Below are 19763 nucleotides of genomic sequence, written 5' to 3'. Positions count from 1 at the left end.
GGTGGACTTGCCAGGTCTAAAGCCGCATTGGTATGGTCCAATTATTTCGTTGACCATAGGCTTTAGTCGTTCGCACAATATCCCTGACACGATCTTGCAGGAAATAGGGAGTAGACTTATGCCCCTATAGTTAGAGCATACAGTCTTATCTCCCTTCTTGTGGATGGGGCACAGGATACTCAGGTTCCAATCGTCGGGTACTCGTTCTTCCTGCCAGATGGTGCTAACTAGCTGATGAATACACATTATCAGCGTGTCGCCTCCGGTTTTGAACAGCTCGGCTGGTAAGCCATCGGCTCCTGCAGCCTTATTATTTTTCAGCCGATTGGCAGGGCGGTATAGATTCAATACCATCTTCTGAGATTGGGTCTGCGTTATCCTCGTCGTCTTCGCTACTATCGGATACCAACAGTTTGGACAAAATGTTCTTTCCATATCCTGAGCACACTATCTGTATCAGTTACCAAATCACCTTGCTGATCTCTACAGGAGGATGTGCCAGTACCAAAGCCATCAGTTTGATGTTTTACTCTTTTGGTAAAATTTTCGGACTTCATTCTGTCTCCAGTACATCTCGATTTGTTCACACTCCCGCCTTTCCATTTCTCTTTTTTCCTGCGGAAAAGACGTTTATCTTTTCTCCTTTTCTCCCGATACCTCTCTCGTGCGCTACGCGTTGCTACTGCTTGTTGTTGTTGTAACAGTGTTTTTATTATGTTTATATGTTCGTTCCTCTGTTCAATCTGGCTCTGCGTCTATCTCCAGTTCCAGAAAAATGGCTCCTTCGATGGGATTTAGCCACAGATCCACTGGAGTTAGATGGGTAGGTTTGGCGGGGCAGTTAAAAAGGTGTTGTGTGTCGTGCGGGCCCATGCGGCATACCGGGCATATGTCTTGCACGGCGCGATCGATTTCCGCCCAATACGAATTTAGGCGACTGCAATATCCCGAGCGTAGTTGAGCCAAAACAACTCTGGTTTGTCGTGGCAGCTGACGCTCCTTAGTTGCGATAGATGGGGGATGTACTCCGAGTACTTTATTCACACTATAATTGCTTAAGGCCTTGGCAACTACGTCCGTGTGAATGCTATTCAAATCTGCTTGATATGCTTGTTGATCTAGGGATTCTCTCCTGTATCGTTGGGGCTCTCGTTCTAAAGCATGGATATCCTTCCTGATCTGCCTGAATGTATCGGGCCTACCCACGAGATGGTGATTGGGATGGCTCACACGGTAACATCCAAGCAGGTACTGCAACGAAAGCATCTCATTGTGTTGCTTTACTGGAAGAATCTTTGCCTCCTCATGTAAATGGTCCACTGAAGATTTGAGGAGGCACCCTGTTGCTGTTCTCAGGGCGGCATTCTGGCAAGTTTGAATCTTTTTCCAATTCGTATCACATAATCTCGGGGACCAGTCTGGTGCCGCATAGCTTACCATAGACCGACCTTTCGCGTTATATGTTGTCAACAAGGCTTCTTTGTCTGCACCCCAAGTGACGCCGGCTAGGGACTTGAGGACCTTGTTCCTACTTTTCAGTCTGTCGCAGATAGCTGTGGCGTGTGCGCACGACGTGAATGTAGTGTCGAATGGACCACGTCATTCAACTCAAGTCCAAATTGCGCTGCCCATGTGGTGAACAGAGTGGCTGTAGATTTTGTGGCGGATATCTGCATATTCTTCGCATGGAAAAAGGTGGTAAGATCGGTTAAATAGTGGTTCAGTCTCTCACAGATGTCATCAGGATAGGTACCTGACGCCAGGATCGTGCAATCATACGCATACGTTAAGATCTCGATGCCGTCTGGAGGGGGCGGAATACAGGAGAGATAGAGGATAAACAGTTCCAGAGATATCACCCCACCTTGGGGAAATCCCTGTTTCACTCTACGGGGCTTGGACTTCTTGTTCCTGAATTCCACGTCGGACTGGCGTCCACACATATTATTGATTATCCAACGTTTCAAGCTTGGCCGGAGAGTTGTTTGCTCAATGTCCTCAAACAGCGTGGAGTGCCTGACTGTATCAAAGGCATTTGATAAGTCAAGCGCCACCATCACTGTTCTATCGCACGGCCGTCTCTGGTTGAGTCCTTGACAAATATGTGTGGTAATGGCATGCAGCGCAGTTGTCGTGCTGTGCTGCTTACGGAATACATGCTGATGATCGGCAACTTGATAGCTATTTCTGATACTGGGGAGGACTAAGGCCTCAAGGGTCTTTGTTACGGGCGACAAAAGCGAAATCGGTCTGTACGATTCGCTTTTGCTGGCATCCTTGTCGGGCTTCCGTAGTGGGACCACCCTGCCCATTTTCCAGACTTCGGGAACAATAAGGGTGGATAGCGACAAGTTGAGAACTTTAGTGAGATACTCCACTCCCGGCTCATCCAGCTCCTTCAGCATTACCATGGAGATTGCATCAGGGCCCAATGCTTTGGATGATTTAGCGTTCCTGATGGCATTTGCAACATCATCCATTGTAAACTGTGGTGGTTCCTCCTCGGCAGGAAGAGATCTGATGCGACGTAATACTCTTCTCTTCGCCCTGTCACTCTCGGGGTGATCGACAAACTGTCGATTGAAATAATTTGCGCACCTCTTCGGGTCAGTCAACTTAACGTCGCCAAACGTGACTGGGGTCCTATCCTCCCTTCTTCCAGGGTTCGAGAGTGACTTAACCGTTGCCCACAATTCACCTATACCGGCTCCAATGTTGCAACTCTTCAGATGATTTAACCACTTGTTCCGCTTATGCTCGCCGACCAGCCTGTTAACTTCCAGAGTCAGCTCTCTGCAAATCCCGTCGCCTCTGCTGGGAAGTTTGGTCTTACTTCGGCTATTCGACCAGCAGGGATATGTCGAGCGGCTGCAGCAGTGATGATGTTTCGGAACGTCAATCAGCTTTCTTATGATTGACGAATATGCGGCGTTCAGAGATAATGAAATCGGGTGGTCTGCTAATGGAGACAATTATGGGGAAATGGTCTGATCCAAGGGAAATGACGGGTTGCCAGGTAACGTCATTTGTCAGGCCAGGTGACACGATGGTTATGTCTGGCGAGCTGTGACACTCTCCTCTAATTCTGGTAGGGGCGTCCTTATTGACGGTGCAAAACGTAGAGCTGTCAATCTGCTCAGCCAGCGCTCTACCTCATTGGTCGTTTCCGAGGGCCGAATGCCACATCTCATAATGCGCATTAAAGTCACCCAGGACCAGACGATTGTGACCTTCCAAAAGCGGGCTAATGTTAGGCACGTAATCTGGGATACAGCTATTTCTCGGCAGGATGTATACGTTCAGCAACTCTATCTCGGCAGTTCGATACCTGACTGCTACCCCCATACATTCCATGTACAGGTCATTAGAGACAGGCTCAAGCGAGATAGGTCTGTATTGGACAGACTGGTGCAATAGGAAAGCTAATCCCCCACCTCCACTTCTCGTGCGATCCTTCCTTAGCACATTGTAACCATCGCAACGTTGTAACCTACAGTTGTTGTTGAGCTTGGTTTCTTGCACCTCAGCGACCTTGATATTCCTCCGACTCATGAAATCTACCTCGGAGTCCATTGCAATTAAATTGCAAAAAGGATGCATTCTTTGGTATTGGGACAACAACGGCTGGTGTTAAAGGCTGCGTGTGTCGAGGATTGCTTTCATTAAGCGATTGGGCTAGTTGAGTGGCATATGCTGTGGCTATCTGTTGTGTTTGCAGCTTACTATATCCAACTTCCGCGTTATATCTGTCCGTGCATTATTTGCAAAGTTTAGACGGGTACGTACCCTTTTGGAACAAAGTAGTTGTCCGGATCTATGTTTGCTCCTCGGAACGATTGTACATCTAACACGCTCGATGAATATCTTCCATCTATCACAACATGATCAATTTTATTACTTGATTTTTGATCTGGAGACAGCCAGGTGCCCTTATGAATATCGAGATGCTTAAATATGGTAATGCTAACCACCATTTTTTTGCAGCGGCAAAGTCTATCAGGCTCATACCATTGTCAGATGCATCACTGTGGAGACTGAATTTAACGACATGCTGGCCAAAAATATTCTCCTTTCCAATTTTTGCATTAAAATCGCCCAGAATAATTTTAATGTCATGGGCAGGGCAGCGGTCCTAAGTTTCTTCTAAGCGCTCGTTAAATATATCTTTGGTCTGATGTTTTAACCTTCAGTTAACTACAAATCCGCAATCAAACTCATGCTTTGTGTCATGGCAGCTATAATACAGTGTGTCACGTTTAGGTGTTGTTGTGACGGTTTTCCCAATCCATGGTATTTCGTGTATGGTACTAATGTCGACCTTGCACTGTTCAAGTGCACCTGCCAATGTGTAAACTTCACCTTTTCTATTAAGAGTGCGAAGATCCCAGGTGGAGATTTGCAGATCATGGTCCTTAAAAGGTTTGCGGGGTTCGTCAACTTTGGAGGGGTTTGTTTTTCTTTTCTTTCGTTTTTTTCATAGTAGGCTGCTTTTTCTAGGGGAGGGTTACTAATTCGACGCCCAAACCCATGTTTTTAACGTTTTTATGGGTGAACGTGCGGCACATGTTTGCTCGTTATCTTTAACGGGACCAAGATAAATCCTGGGCTTTGCTATGTTAAATTCGGTCAGGACAGTTTTTTGGTATCTTTTGTAATGTGGTATTTTGAAATTTTTTTTATAATGCCGATGATGGAATGAAAACATGTCAAAAATTATTTTTATTTAAACAATTAAAGATTTTGTCTCGAGATTAAAATATACATAAATATTACCTTTATAGTGGTGACCTGACTTGATCCATTATTATAACATTAATTTTATCTTTGTTTCAGGTAAGCTAAAAAATAAAGTTTAAAAATCATAAACGCTGGTACGGAGTGGTTTGGCAGAGCAAGACCTATGTAATGGTAAATTATAATAAAATTTATATTTTGTCTATTAATACTACTAATAAAAAATATTATTTTTTATTAATTGAAGCAAACGTACCCTCAGTAGGGTTATTCTGTGACTGGACTGTCTACAATTTTTATTATTGCGGATTTTTCGATAAAAAAGTCGCTTTGACTTAAGGCTAGCAACTGTGCTGCTAACACATATTTAAATGTTTAATTCAAAAATTGTAATCTGATTTTTTCTATAACAAGATTTTTCTTGAAAACCTAAATCAAAATCTTAACACAAATTTCAAAATGGCAAATAATTAAAGTTCACAAATTACATTTCCCCTTTTGTCCCAGCAACACAATTTCCACTTGTCTCCGTTATCATGGCCCCATAACCCCCACCTTTCTTTCTTTTAAATAGAAAAAAAACCCCAGCATTACCCTTGTTACGTTTCAAATTTCAATTTTCATTGATTAGAATCTTTTGACGTGCCCATTGATGGTTGTTTGTAAACCTATTCATCAAAAGCATCGATTAAAAATTGTCAACAGCTATGTCTACAATTATCAGCCAACCCGCATCCTTGAACAAATAGCGACGGTATTTATTTTGCATTTTTTCCTTTTTACTTTACGTGTTATGGTTCATTTCTGTGAATGACGGAGGGGATGCTGGTGGCAGATACCGTCATTCGTTTTTCTTTAAATCCGACAGTTTGCAACAAAGGGTGTCATCGGATTTCTTTGAATATTTCCTCGAACTAAGAACCAATCAAAAGGGAGGGATATTTTTTCTTAAACCTTTTTGTTATAAATTTCGTTATAATTTATGGTTTAGGTACACATGACATTCCCAAACGAAAACAAGAGAAAACAAAGGCAAGTTCGACAGATCCGAATTTATCATACCATCCTTAATGACAAAGAGGAAAGAGTAGGTCAACAAGAAAGGAATATCAAATACCTGAGGGAGGAGACCCAAACGTGAACGTATGTTGACAAACTTTGATAAGGAAGATTTGTTACCTATTGAGAACTCCTTATGTCAAACTATAGACAATTGCCTTATTAAATAAATCATTGGTTGGCCATATATGAAGCTATATCGCTACGTGTTCCAAGATGCACTATATCGATCCAGTCCTTCGAATATCTCCTTCAAAAATATTTGCATAACTGCATTTTATTCAACAAGTTTATAGTTTTTTCTCAATCGAGTGGTGTTTCCAGAGGTGCCGTGACATAACTCTCAACGGACATAACTCCCAAAACGATTTTGGGAGTTATGTCCGCCTTGGTTTACGGACATAACTGCCAAATTTTTTTGGGAGCTATGTCCGACCCCCTTAACGGACATAAGTCCCAATGGGAGTTATGTCCGTTTTTAAAATTTAAGTGATTTTTATTTAAATACAATTTTAATTTCAAATGTATAAGAAAAAAAAATTAATTAAAATTAATTAATTAAAAATTAACTTTAAGTTCATATGCATTTTTCATTTCACAAAATAATTTATAATTGATTTAAAAATTTTAAGAAAATTAAGTACAAAATAAGTAGTAGCCATCTCAATCGAAACTATATTCAAAATTTGCCTTCGAACCTATTTTAAACGAAAAATGCCGCCTGCAGGAAAATAAAAAATTTTTGTTAAAATTCGCAAATACTTGCTGACAAAAAATCGCGCGATTTTTTACAAAAATATTTTCACAATTGTAGAAAATAAACAGTTTTTGTAAAAATATTCAAATACTTTCTGAAAAACGAAAAGCGATGCAGGCGAAAATATTTTTGAAAAAATCGCGCAATTTTTTACAAAAATATTTTCACAATTTAAGAAGATAAAAATTTTTGTAAAAAATATTGAAATACTTTCTGAAAAACGAAAAGAGCCGCAGGCGAAAATATTTTTGAAAAAATCGCGAGATTTTTTACAAAAATATTTTCACAATTTAAGAAAATAAAAAGTTTTTTTAAAAATATTCAAATACTTTCTGAAAAACGAAAATATTTTTGAAAAAATCGCGCGATTTTTTACAAAAATATTTTCACAATTTTAGAAAATAAAAAGTTTTTGTAAAAATATTCAAATACTTTCTGAAAAAACGAAAAGCGATGCAGGCGAAAATATTTTTGAAAAAATCACGCAATTTTTTGCAAAAATATTTTCACAATTTATGAAGATAAAAATGTTTGTAAAAAATATTGAAATACTTTCTGAAAAACGAAAAGCGCCGCAGGGAAAATATTTTTGAAAAAAATCGCGCGATTTTTTACAAAAATATTTTCACAATTTAAGAAAATAAAAAGTTTTTGTAAAAATATTCCAATACTTTCTGAAAAACGAAAAGCGATGCAGGCGAAAATATTTTGAACAAATCGCGCAATTTTTTACAAAAATATTTTCACAATTTAAGAAGATAAAAAGTTTTTGTAAAAATATTCGCGATTTTTACAAAAATATTTTCACAATTTAAGAAAATAATTTTTTTTTGTAAAAGTATTCAAAAATATTTTCACAATTTAAGGAGATAAAAAGTAGAAAATATTTTTGAAAAAATAGCGCGATTTTCTTAACAAATATTTGTACAATTTAAAACTTCTCCGAACTGCTACTTATATAATTTCGGACATAATTTCGTTTTTAAATAATTTTATGAATTCAGGAGGATGTATCCACAACATCGGTATTGGTTGACACTTCTACTCCAAAATTTAAAAGAATGTATAACTATAAATTTCAAAATTAAGCAAAGAAATAATTTATAAATTAAGAAAATAGTCGTTGGGAGTTATGTCCGCGATTTTTTGGGTGTTATGTCCGCTTTCCTTCACGGACATAACTCCCAACGAATTTTGGGAGTTATGTCCGTGGGAGTTATGTCCGGGCACCGTTTCCAGATTCAGGGAAAATGAAACCTCAATTGAGTGCATCCATAAAGATCTGGGGCTATGATGAGTGGGCAATGTGAGGACCGTTTATACACTGGACATAAGTTTTGTGTAGTATTTTCAATTCCAGCTCAGTAAGAATTGAAGTGGCACATCATTCCGAGCTTAATTGCAGTAATACCACTTTTGCTCTCTATTGGGAGTTGTTTATTTTCAGATGCAATGGGTACGTTATTCACAATGTAGAACAGGGGCGACCACAGGAATACAAATAAAACGAATGCATGTGTAAATGTATGAGTGAAAAAAGCAACAACCAAATTATGTTTTTTTTTCACACATAGTGTACGTCGGGTATCGGCACAAATACAAACGCATTGTTTGCGGTCTCACGTATACGACTCTCTCTCACTCTCTCCACAAACAGCGTGTGCGTTAATGCATTGCTAAAATTAGCTTTGTTCCTTTACTTTTTTTAATCGTAAAAGTGGTAAAAGAGAAAAGTGTTAAATTGCTCAAAATTGCACTCTCACGATCATTTTTACCAGAAAAGTAAAGGAGCGGAAAATGGTAGATCTGGTAGCAATGTCAAAAAGAAACATAAAAATCAATTTTCGTCTTTTATTTCACAGTTTTCAAATTAGTTTCTTTTTTTCTTCAATGTGAAATAATCGTCAAACAAAAGTCGAAAAATCAGTTCTACCATTTTTTACCTACAGAAATTTGTCTGGTAGCCTGTGGTAGAAGAGAAAGGCAAATATGCACTCTCTCTCTTCACTCACTCTCTTAAAAAATGCTGCCACTTTTTGGGGTTAAGGAACGCTTTGCAGGTTAAAAATGGAAACCTCAGATAAGTAAAGGAACACAGCTATTAAAAATCAATGAAACAAGCGACAGCAGAACCTTCTTCGTTGACTTCGGAACGAAGACTGAATGGTGGTTGTTCTGTTGTTACTCTCATTAAGGGCGCGTGTGCCTCTTTTTGCCGGATGATGGTGTACGCGAGAGAGAAAAGCAAATGCAAAGACAACTCAGTAGACTCGCTGTCTGTCTTTTCAAAAAATGAGCAGCTGTGCTGTAGAATGACGCTATTAACTGCGTCTGTCTGGAAGCAATTGGTCCATCAGTATAAGCTTGATTATCTAGGGTCTCTTGCTGAAACCTCCGACCTCGTTCCCCTTCTAGACCATGAAGATATCGCCGTACGTGCCTGGGTAGAGGGTCCCTATCCATAAGTTGGTGAAATGGATGACTAGGTCGATAGCACACAATCAGGTACTTTATTGTGCCGATGGTCTGATATGATCTTGGCTCATCATGTGGACAGTACAGTTCTCATGGCAGTTGCTTCCACTGAGTATCGCTACCTCAGACTGACATATCGGGCTGTATGTGGTGAACAATGTTTCATTATCTGCACCCAAAGTGTTGTCTGACAGCGACTTAAGAACCATTTTCCTGCTCCTTAGCTAAGCGCAGAGAGTTGCGACACATACGCATGATCTAAATATACTATCTTAAGATAATTTTTGGTCTGGATTCTTACTCCGTTTGTAGATTCAAGGACCTAACCATGTTGAAATTTTCAAATTCCTTGAGTGGAAGAAACAGGCAATGACAATTTAATGCAATCTTCCTCCTAAGACATATTTTATGTCATCCGGAGGTTGTGGTAGTCCAGAGAAGTAGAGGTTAAACAGTTTGGGAGATATCAGCCTGCTATGGGGAACTCCATATTTCACTCAACGGGGCTTTGACTTCATGTTCCTGAACTCAACATATGCCAACCGGCAATAGCGAATGTAATTTGGGACTCAACGTTTCGAACTCGAGTGACGGCAGGATGGCATGGCTCGAATGCCATTGACAAATCTAGTGTCACGAAAACCGCCCTGTCACACGGCTTGTTCAGGCTGAGTTTTCATGTGATGTTATGGTGTGAATGGCAGAAATTGCGCTATACAACTTCCGGAAATCATGTAGATGATCGGCATTTTGATAACTTCCACCAGGGCGCAATAGGAGTAAGGCCTCGAGCGTCTTTGCTACTGGTAAGAGAAATGAGATCACCCTTACTCCCAGCTTTCCAAGGTTTCAATAGTGGGACAACCCTGTCATTTTCAAGGCTTCGGGAGTTATGTGGGTCGATACCAAGAAATTGAGCACATTCGTGAAATATCCTACTTCGTGTTAACCTAGCTGCTTCAACGTGACAATAGAATAGATTGGGATGATTTTGCTTTCTGAACGACTTCCGCAACTTCAGCACCAGAGATATTGGCGGTCCATCTTCGGGTGAGAGGGGTTTAGTGCGATGCAAAACTCAACTCTTCCCCCTATCACTTTCCGAATGCTCAACACATTGCTGAATATGACAGACGTCAGATTTTTCCTTCTGGTGGTTTAACCGTTGATCACAGTTTCCCAATACCCGTGCTTAAGTTGCAGCTTTTCCTCTGTTCTGACCATTTGTTTCTTTTGTGCTCGCTTATGAACATATAGATATCGATCGTCCATTCCATGACTCGTATTCCACCACGATTTATGCAGCCTGTAATGAGAAGTTAGGTCTTATTCCGGGTATTCTATCTGAATGAATATATCTGGCAACTGCAGAAATGATGATATACCTCAAACATTTCTCAGCGATCCGAGGATCTGAGGGGAACGTGATAGGGAGCGGCATCTAGTTTGAACATATACAAGGATCAGATAGATCAAGTTGTGATAGACGTAATACACACTTCCACTGTGCTAAATGTCCGACCGATCCGAGGAGTGAACATCGATTCGGACCATTTCTTTGTAGCAGCCAAGGTGTGTACTCGTCTTAATGTTGCGGCAAAAGTGCGACCTAACACCCAAAGGAAGCTGAATGTCTTCTCCGCTAACATTATCTAGATGATTGAAGTCGGCAAAGAATAGCGCACTTACTCTCGCACAATGGTTCGGGAATCGATTTTCCTGGCCAAAACACCCAACTTTTGTCGTCCCTGATTGTCAATTTCCATTTGGGATTCGATTGTAAACATATTGAAACTAAGGAAACCAAAAAAAAATAGATCGCCATTTTGGAAAATACGTTTTTATACCCTCAGCCTTTAGGCTAGAAAGGGTATATACACTTTTATACGGGCAAAATGTGCCTCATCGAAATATTGGTTTTAGACCCCAAGTATGTTTGGACGAAATGTGTTTCAGACAATTTGGAGTTGATTTAGCCATGTCCGTCCGTCTGTCCGTCTGTCTGGCTGGTGCGCACGATAACTCTCGAACGGATGAACCGATTTGGTCCAAAATTTGTCTTTAGCAATATTTTGTCCAAACTTAGTTTAAGTTCGAAGGTGGATCATATCGGTCCACTCCTTCCCGTACATCCCCCACAAAAGTTCGAAAATGTTCGGAAAATTTGTGCGCACGATAACTCTTGAAGGAAGTAACCGATTTGGTCCATACTTTGTACATCGTGAAATTTCTACCAGACTTAGATGAGGTTCCAATATGGACTCAATCGGTAAATTCCTTAGGGTACCTCACACACAAAAATTTGGAAAAGTTCAGTTTAGGACCTGCTCTCGAATCGCCTTGCTTTTTGTTGTAACACCTTGTATTCACTGTCCCCATACGAAGGTACAAGTTTCTTCAGGGGCAAGTCCATACTGCCTAAGAAAATAGCCTGAAAGTTGCAAAAACCCCTATGACACCGTGTGTAGTGGTTGGAGCGCAAGATAACTCTCGAACGGATCTGCCGATTCGGTCCAAAATTTTGCCTTCGTAATATTTTGTCTAAACATAGTTTAAATTCGAAGATAAGCCATATCCGTCCACTCCTTCAGGTACCTCCCACACAAAAGTTCAAAAATGTTCGAAAAAATTGTGCGCACGATAACTCTTGAAGGGAGTGACCGATGTAATCCATGCACATCCTAACATATATACCAAATATAGATAAGGTTCGAATATGGACTATATTTATCTACAACTTCTGGTACCTCTCACACAAAATTTCGGATAAGTTCACTTTAGTTTTACAGACCTCGAATCCCTTTGATTTTTGCTGAAGCGATTTGCATTCGTTACCTCTATTACAACGGCAAAAGTTTTTCTCAGGGGCAAGTCCATATTTCTTAGTAAAACAGCCCCAAAGGTGTAAAAAATCCCTATGTCACCATATGTGGCTGTCACCATATGTGAGCACGATAACTCTCGAACTGTTCAACCGATTTAGTCCAGCATTTGGTCTTCGTCATATTTTATCCAAACGTAGTTTCATGGGGCAACACCGGTCCACAAATACCGGTACTTCTCCCCAATATTTAAAAAATGTCACTATAATGCTAGAACGATATCTATTGAATGGGGCAACCAATTTGTTCCAAACTGTGGATCTCCAAATATTATGTCAAAATCTAGTTTAACTTCTAAAATTGCCCATATCGGTCCTCCCTAAGGGTAAGGTTCAACATTTGTGTCCACATTTTTGTCAGCAAGTTTAAATGTCCAAAAAAACCACAAACTTCTGAAGAGACCTTAAATACATTCGATCTGTCCGTAGGTGAAAGTTACACTTCACATTGGCTGAGAGTATATATCTGTCGGCAAAGCCGTCTGACACTTTTTTACTTGTTTTCTTTTTTAATTTTTCATGTCTGTTTTGTATTTTTACTTTCTTAGAACTGATTTATTTATTTATTAGCAAACTCATCGATATCCCTCGTGTTCCTGCCTTTCTGTTCTTAACTGTGTTAAAGATTTTCTATAAAAACAGAACAAATAGAAAACACAACCTGGAGACAAAAAAATCAATCCTTTAACGTTTTGGACAGGATATGACAAAGCATAAATTTCCGTAAATGTCGGTAAATTTCCATATTATAATTTCAAAATTCCCTACCATTTTTTATGTTTTTTTTTTACTCATTGTTTCTAGAAGATAAGAAAATACCAGCTGGAAAAAAGGATAAGTAACAGATGATGGATATTCTTTCATCAGTGTCAACAATGACCAAGTTTTTGACACGTGTTACTGGTAACGGTTTTGAAAATTAAATTGAAAAATGGTCATCTACATAAATAGACCAGCAAAAATTGTGGTTAACTTAAAAATTTCGAGGAAAGCCAATACTGGGAACAAATTGTGTTCCAATTGACAATGGTAGTTCCTCCAAGGAACAATCAACACTCATTTTATGTCGCCCAAGAAAACTTATACGCTCATCACATTGAATTTTGGTGATTTATTGCTTACTTCGGTTTTTCTTTTCGGTAGCTCATATTTTTACCATGAAAACAAATATTTTCCCTTAAGTCACAAAAGCTTCTCTATCTTCTTTTGTGTCGCCTGTAGAAAGTCATCAATTTTGTTGAATTTTTACACAAAAATTATTTAAATTACCAAACTAGCCGCATAAGCCAAGAAAAAGAGGTCATTACTGGCTTTTGGGGTTAGCCATCATTTATTTTACAGGGACATGAATAAACATGCATATAAAAATCCCTCTCATAAAATTTAGTCATGCTATAAATTTCACCAGCCAGGCAATATGTCAGGCAATAAATTTCAAATTTAAAGCCTTTCGATGGACATTAAAAAAATTTATTATCGACTGAAAAATGAATAAATATTTTGCTATTAAAATTAAACATGCGGACCAATAAAAATGTAAATCAGAAAACAGTAAGTTTTTCAAGGAAAAAAATTATAATTTTTAATTGCCTACAGGCTTTACATTCCAAACATTCCAAGTTGCCGCTGCACTTAAGTTGCACTTCAAAGCGACCCGAATTTTTGCGTAAGTCCAATTGATATCAAGTTTCGAGATATTTTCATAAGAATTGTGCATGCTCTATCAAAATTGTGCATGATCTACAATTTCTACTTTAAGTGTATTTTAGCTGGAGACCCCATAAACCTTTGAAGATAGTCTATATGGGTCAACTTCTTAGCTGTTATTCGAAGTTGATGAGATACAAAAAAAAGACTATTAGGATAATGACACCTTCGCTTAAAAAATCTTCCTCCATTCCCACAATACATCACTCTGTCGTTACGGCAATAAAGTTTATGGTTACAAACTTTGGGAGGAAACATAACACCATTACCACTTAGTTATTGAGGATAAAAATCAAAACATAGTTCAAACCAGAAAGCCAATAACACCTCTCCCCATAACCACAATGTAGTTCCTCTCACCAAAAAAAAACACAAATCAAAACTGTCGTTAACACTTGCCACTTGAAAGTACACATAACGTGTGTATGTTTGTCGATCGCATTTTATATTTCACGCTGTGTGTTCTGTGATAAGGGCCCACCGATGTTAAGATATTGTAAACAACTCACGTGTTAAAGTCATTTACAAAAGAGAAAACAGCAGAAAAACGAAAACATAAAATCGGAAATCATATTAACAACACATTCAAATTGTATCCATCCGCCACCATAACCTTCGACGCCAATAATAGGCGGAGTAGAAAAATCAGAAAAAAATCGAATTAAGGGGATGATAGAAATATATTTAACTTTTTTCTAGAGATTATAATAAACGATATTTATGTTAGAGTACCACCAACCCTCACCTCACAGAAACTCATCGTTTAGCATCAATGCTTGTCATTAGTATTCACCCCACACTTCGCGCACTATTTCGAACCATTTCCCATACCACAATCTATGGAGATTTGGAATTGTAAATAATGGGTAATATACATATGTAATACCTAGGCATAGCTGTGATAAGGTTAAGATATACATAGTTTGATGGCAGTTTGGGTACAGCTGTGAACAAGTAAAAATACGTTTTTTTTTTATATCCTCAGCCTTTAGGCTAACGATACGATCAAAATGATACGACCAAAATGTGCCTCATCTGATTAATGTGTGCCTCAGACAATTTGGAGCAGATTTAACCCTGTCCGTCCGTCTGTCTATCTAGCTGATGCTCACGATAACTCTCGAACGGATCAACCGATTAGAACCACTTCGTAATATTTTGTCCAAACTTAGTTTAACTTCGACAATGGATCATATCGCCGCACTCCTTCAGGATTACGACTGCGGTGTAATTCTTAATCGCTTTGTGCAACTGCACATGGCGAATGCATTCACTCCACCTTCGGGTGTGGTTCCACTCCACCTTCAAGTGTTGTTCCACTCCACCTTCAAGTGTTGTTCCACTCCACCTTCGGGTGTTGTTTCACTCCACCTTCGGGTGTTGTTCCACTTCACCTTCGGGTGTGGTTCCTCTCCACCTTCGGGTGTGGTTCCACTCCACCTTCGGGTGTGGTTCCACTCCACCTTCAAGTGTTGTTCCACTCCACCTTCGGGTGTTGTTCCACTCTACCTTCGGGTATTGTTCCACTCCACCTTCGGGTGTTGTTCCACTTCACCTTCGGATGTTTTTCTACTCCACCTCCAGGTGTTGTTCCATTCTACCTTCGGGTGTTGATCCACTCCACCTCCGGATGTTGTTCCACTCCACCTTCGTGTGTTCTTCCACTCCACCTTCGGGTGTTGTTCCACTCCACCTTCGGGTGTTGTTCCACTCCACCTTCGGGTGTTGTTCCACTCCATCTACGGGTGTTGTTCCACTCCACCTTCGGGTTTTGTTTCACTCCACCTTCGGGTGTTGTTCCACTTCACTTTCGGGTGTTTTTCCACTCCACCTTCGGGTGCTGTTCAACTCAACCTTCAGGTGTTGTTCCACTCAACCTTCAGGTGTTGTTCCACTCCACCTTCGGGTGTTGTTCCACTCCACCTTCGGGTGTTGTTCCACTCCACCTTCAGGTGTTGTTCCACTCCACCTTCGGGTGTTGTTCCACTCCACCTTCGGGTGTTGTTCCACTCCACCTTCAGGTGTTGTTCCAATCCACCTTCAGGTGTTGTTCCACTTCACCTTCAGGTGTTGTTCCACTCCACCTTCGGTTGTTGTTCCACTCCACCTCCGGGTGTTGTTCCACTCCACCTTCGGTTGTTGTTCCACTCCACCTCCGGGTGTTGTTCCACTCCACCTTCAGGTGTTGTTCCACTCCACCTTCGTGTGTTCTTCCACTCCACCTTCGGGTGTTGTTCCACTCCACCTTCGGGAGTTGTTCCACTCCACCTTCGGGTGTTGTTCCACTCCATCTACGGGTGTTGTTCCACTCCACCTTCGGGTTTTGTTTCACTCCACCTTCGGGTGTTGTTCCACTTCACTTTCGGGTGTTTTTCCACTCCACCTTCGGGTGCTGTTCAACTCAACCTTCAGGTGTTGTTCCACTCAACCTTCAGGTGTTGTTCCACTCCACCTTCGGGTGTTGTTCCACTCCACCTTCAGGTGTTGTTCCACTCCACCTTCGGGTGTTGTTCCACTCCACCTTCGGGTGTTGTTCCACTCCACCTTCGGGTGTTGTTCCACTCCACCTTCAGGTGTTGTTCCAATCCACCTTCGGGTGTTGTTCCACTCCACCTTCGGGTGTTGTTCCACTCCATCTACGGGTGTTGTTCCAATCCACCTTCGGGTGTTGTTCCACTCCACCTTCAGGTGTTGTTCCACTCCACCTTCGGGTGTTGTTCCACTCCACCTTCGGGTGTTGTTCCACTCCACCTTCGGTTGTTGTTCCACTCCACCTTCGGGTGTTATTCCACTTCACCTTCGGGTGTTGTTCCACTCCACCTTCAGGTGTTGTTCCACTCCACCTTCGGTTGTTGTTCCACTTCACCTTCGGGTGTTGTTCCACTCCACCTTCGGGTGTTGTTCCACTCCACCTTCGGTTGTTGTCCCCTCCACCTTCGGTGTTGTTCCATTCCACCTTCTTGTGTTGTTCCACTCTACCTTCGGTTGTTTTTCCACTCCACCTTCGGGTGTTGTTCCACTCCACCTTTGGGTGTTGTTCCACTCCACCACCGGGTGTTGTTCCACCACACCCTCGGGTGTTGTTCCACTAGTCAGTACTCGTAGTATACTGTAGAGGTTAACTTAGAACTAACACTAACTAACCGCGACCCGAAAAACCGAACCGAGTACTGAATCCCCGAGTTGCCGAACCCATACAAAACACGAGAATCGAGGGTCCGAGCAACCATACGAACACCGAGTGGCCGAACATCTACAACACGAATCACAGAGTGGCCGAACACATACGAAGACCTAGTGGCCGAACATCTACAACACGAATCACCGAGTGGCCGAACCCCGAGCACCGAATCACCGAGTGGCCGAACCCCGAGCACCGAATCCCCGAGTGGCCGAACATATACAAACACCGAGTTGGCGAACATCTACAACACGAATCATCGAGTTTCCGATTATCTTCAAATCGCTTACTACCGAACAGCGAATCATCGACTTCCGATTATCTTCAAATCGCCTACTACCGAACAGCGAACCATCGAGTTCCCGATTATCTTCAGATCGATCATCTAGTCAAATCATTCGCTGAATCCAAGTTGCCGATCCCGCAGCCAATTAACCTTCTTATCGTATTTAAACTTCAGTAGATTATAAATTAGTTTTACAGGAAAGGGAGATTTTACCCAGGAAAGGGAGATTACTCGTCTTTTTACTCCGTAAGGTTTAGTTGTTGTTGTTGTAACAGTGTTTATTAATATTATGTTTGTATGTTCGTTCCTCTGTTCAATCTGGCTCTGGGTCTATCTCCAGTTCCAGGAAAGTGGCTGCTTCGATGGGATGTAACCACAGATCCACTGAAGTTAGATGAGTAGGTTTGGCTGGGCCCTTATGCCAACCCTGGACACGACTATGTCTACCCCAGCCTTAGACAAAATCACGTTACAAAACATCCCAGTAGCATCTAACACAAATGTTGTTGGTCAGCGCCCCGGATTCAATTCAATTGCAACGGTCTGCGCACCAAAGTCAGCAAAATTGTATACTTTATGAGTCGGAGAAACAACATGGTTGCCGCGATCCAGAAAATAAAGCTCACTATTACTGTTGCTACGCTTTGTGATAGGATCGTACAAGAAGATGAGGAGGAAGTCACCTGCCTTCCCTATACATCAGTCTTCCTTATACACCAGTCTGTCTCGCTTGAGCTTGACTCTAGTAATCCATACATGGAATATATACAAGTAGCAGTAAAGTGTGGGACGGTCGAGGTAAAGTTGCCGATGAATAGTTGTGCCCTGCGTTGCAACTCTTATATTAGTTCGCTTTAGGGGAGGGCAATAACCGTCTAATGCTTGGGGCCTTTAATGCTCATCATGAGCTTTGACATTCCGTCTTAGACAATGTCCAGAGAGGTACAGCGCTGGCCTAGCAAATTGATAGCTCCACATTTTGCACGGTGAACGAAGACGCCCCACAAGGATAATTGGATATTGTCACAACCATATATAACAGCTATACGCCTGGACGCCAGTCGTTTGGCGAATTCAGAAATAAGAAGTCGAAGAACTCGTAGAGAGAAAAAGGAATTTCGACACGGTGGGGTCATATTTTCGAAACTGTTTAACGTTTCGGAACTTCCACAACCTCCAGATGGCATAAAGATCGTAATGTATGCGAATGATTGTGCGATCTTTATTATAGTAGAATTACTTTTCTATTCCCAATTCCCACTTATTTCTAAGAGTACAACAAAGGGGAAGAAGTCATTTGGCAACCTAAGTTGCCAATGGCCATTAATGGGTTAAGCTCGATTCCAACGAGAAATTAATTAAAAAATATTCCTCTCATTTGCACCGCTACTACCACTGTTCCATGTTACGAACTATTCGATTGCCATAATTCTCGAGAGCATTAACATTAAATCTTTGCTCAACAAAAAAAAAACATATCACTTTAATTCGTATACGAATCGAACATAAAATCCATTCAAGGCAATAGCAATCAAATAACCCAAACCGACCGACACAATTTCCAACCAACGAAATACCTACCAAAAAAGTGGGTTAAGCAAACAAATCAAGATTACATATGACATGGCTGGCTTACGGAAATTGGTCAGGATATCAGAGTTATTTGTCTGCTTCGTACAGGCACAACGATGCCAGATAATGTTGATGAAGAACAGCGCCATTACCAGCCATGTTCTGATGTTACCATTTTAAGTGTTATCAAAGTGGGAGATGACGATTGGTTTGGCGTGGCTTGTTGGTTCTCGCTGCTTGGTTGGTGGTGGTAATAATAGTTGTAACTGAAATTGGAAACGAAGGATAGGAAGATTCATGTTTAGTTGCTTGTGAAAAATATTGGAATTCACTAACATTACTTTTATTTTTATACACATACATAGTCATATGGAAATGGGGCTATGTGCAAGCTTGAGTGTCTGTACGAGTAGTTGGGGTGTGAAGGATGTTATTTGAGGGCTTGCATGTATACATATGTATGTATGTATGCGCATACATTTTGTATGACATGTCTTTAAGTGTTTAACGAACACTTAATAAATATGCAAAAAAAAAGAGAAAAGTTACAAAACACTTGAAAAAAGCAAATCACTGTATAAAGGCACCATCATCATCATCGCCAGTGCCACTTCTAAAAGTGTATGCCTTAATTGAATTACTTTTATTCACGAATACCAAATCACGCAATATTCACGGGATTTTTTCTTTTTTCACGAATATAACATTTGAGTTCTGAGAAAAGCAAAAATCTTGGATGTGAATATTTTAGGTGGGCAAACTAAATATTTAAGGCAAGAGTTTGGAAAATCAAATAAAGTGATGGAATCATCTCTTTAAATTTATTAAAACTTTTAGACTGATGTCCCTCAGACTTTATTTGTTGCTCTATCCCAAAACCTTTTCGTCAAATATGATTTTTATAAAAATGTATATTTCATTACAAACTAATAAAGCGGCATGTCGAATTGGAAATCAATGTATTCGAAATATGTTTGTTACTTAACAATTTGCCAAAAAAAAAGAAAAAATTATTGCTATTCATTCAATTGCCTAACATATGAAGTATTTTCAAGTGGTTTCACGAGATGACATCACTGCCATAGCTACATTTCCAATGGTTGCAGAGTTT

General features: G+C 40.5%; 1 protein-coding gene across 4 annotated transcripts in view; it reads left to right on the top strand.

Moving 5' to 3' along the window:
- Nmdar2 (glutamate ionotropic receptor NMDA type subunit 2) overlaps window positions 1-19763 on the top strand; it is a 545795-nt gene that overhangs the window by 393505 nt on the left and 132527 nt on the right. Inside the window, exon 2 of one of the 4 annotated variants that reach the window (XM_073976410.1) lies at window positions 4834-4908. The exons of the other annotated variants lie outside the window; for them this stretch is intronic. The gene's annotated coding sequence lies outside the window, so the exon portion shown is untranslated. The remainder of the gene's footprint in view (window positions 1-4833; window positions 4909-19763) is intronic. 4 annotated transcript variants of the gene reach the window in all.

Source organism: Musca autumnalis, unplaced genomic scaffold (assembly GCF_047663935.1).
Source record: "Musca autumnalis isolate F117 unplaced genomic scaffold, ASM4766393v1 scaffold_3, whole genome shotgun sequence".
NCBI lineage: Eukaryota > Metazoa > Arthropoda > Insecta > Diptera > Muscidae > Musca > Musca autumnalis.
This window is presented reverse-complemented; position numbering and strand designations above follow the sequence as displayed.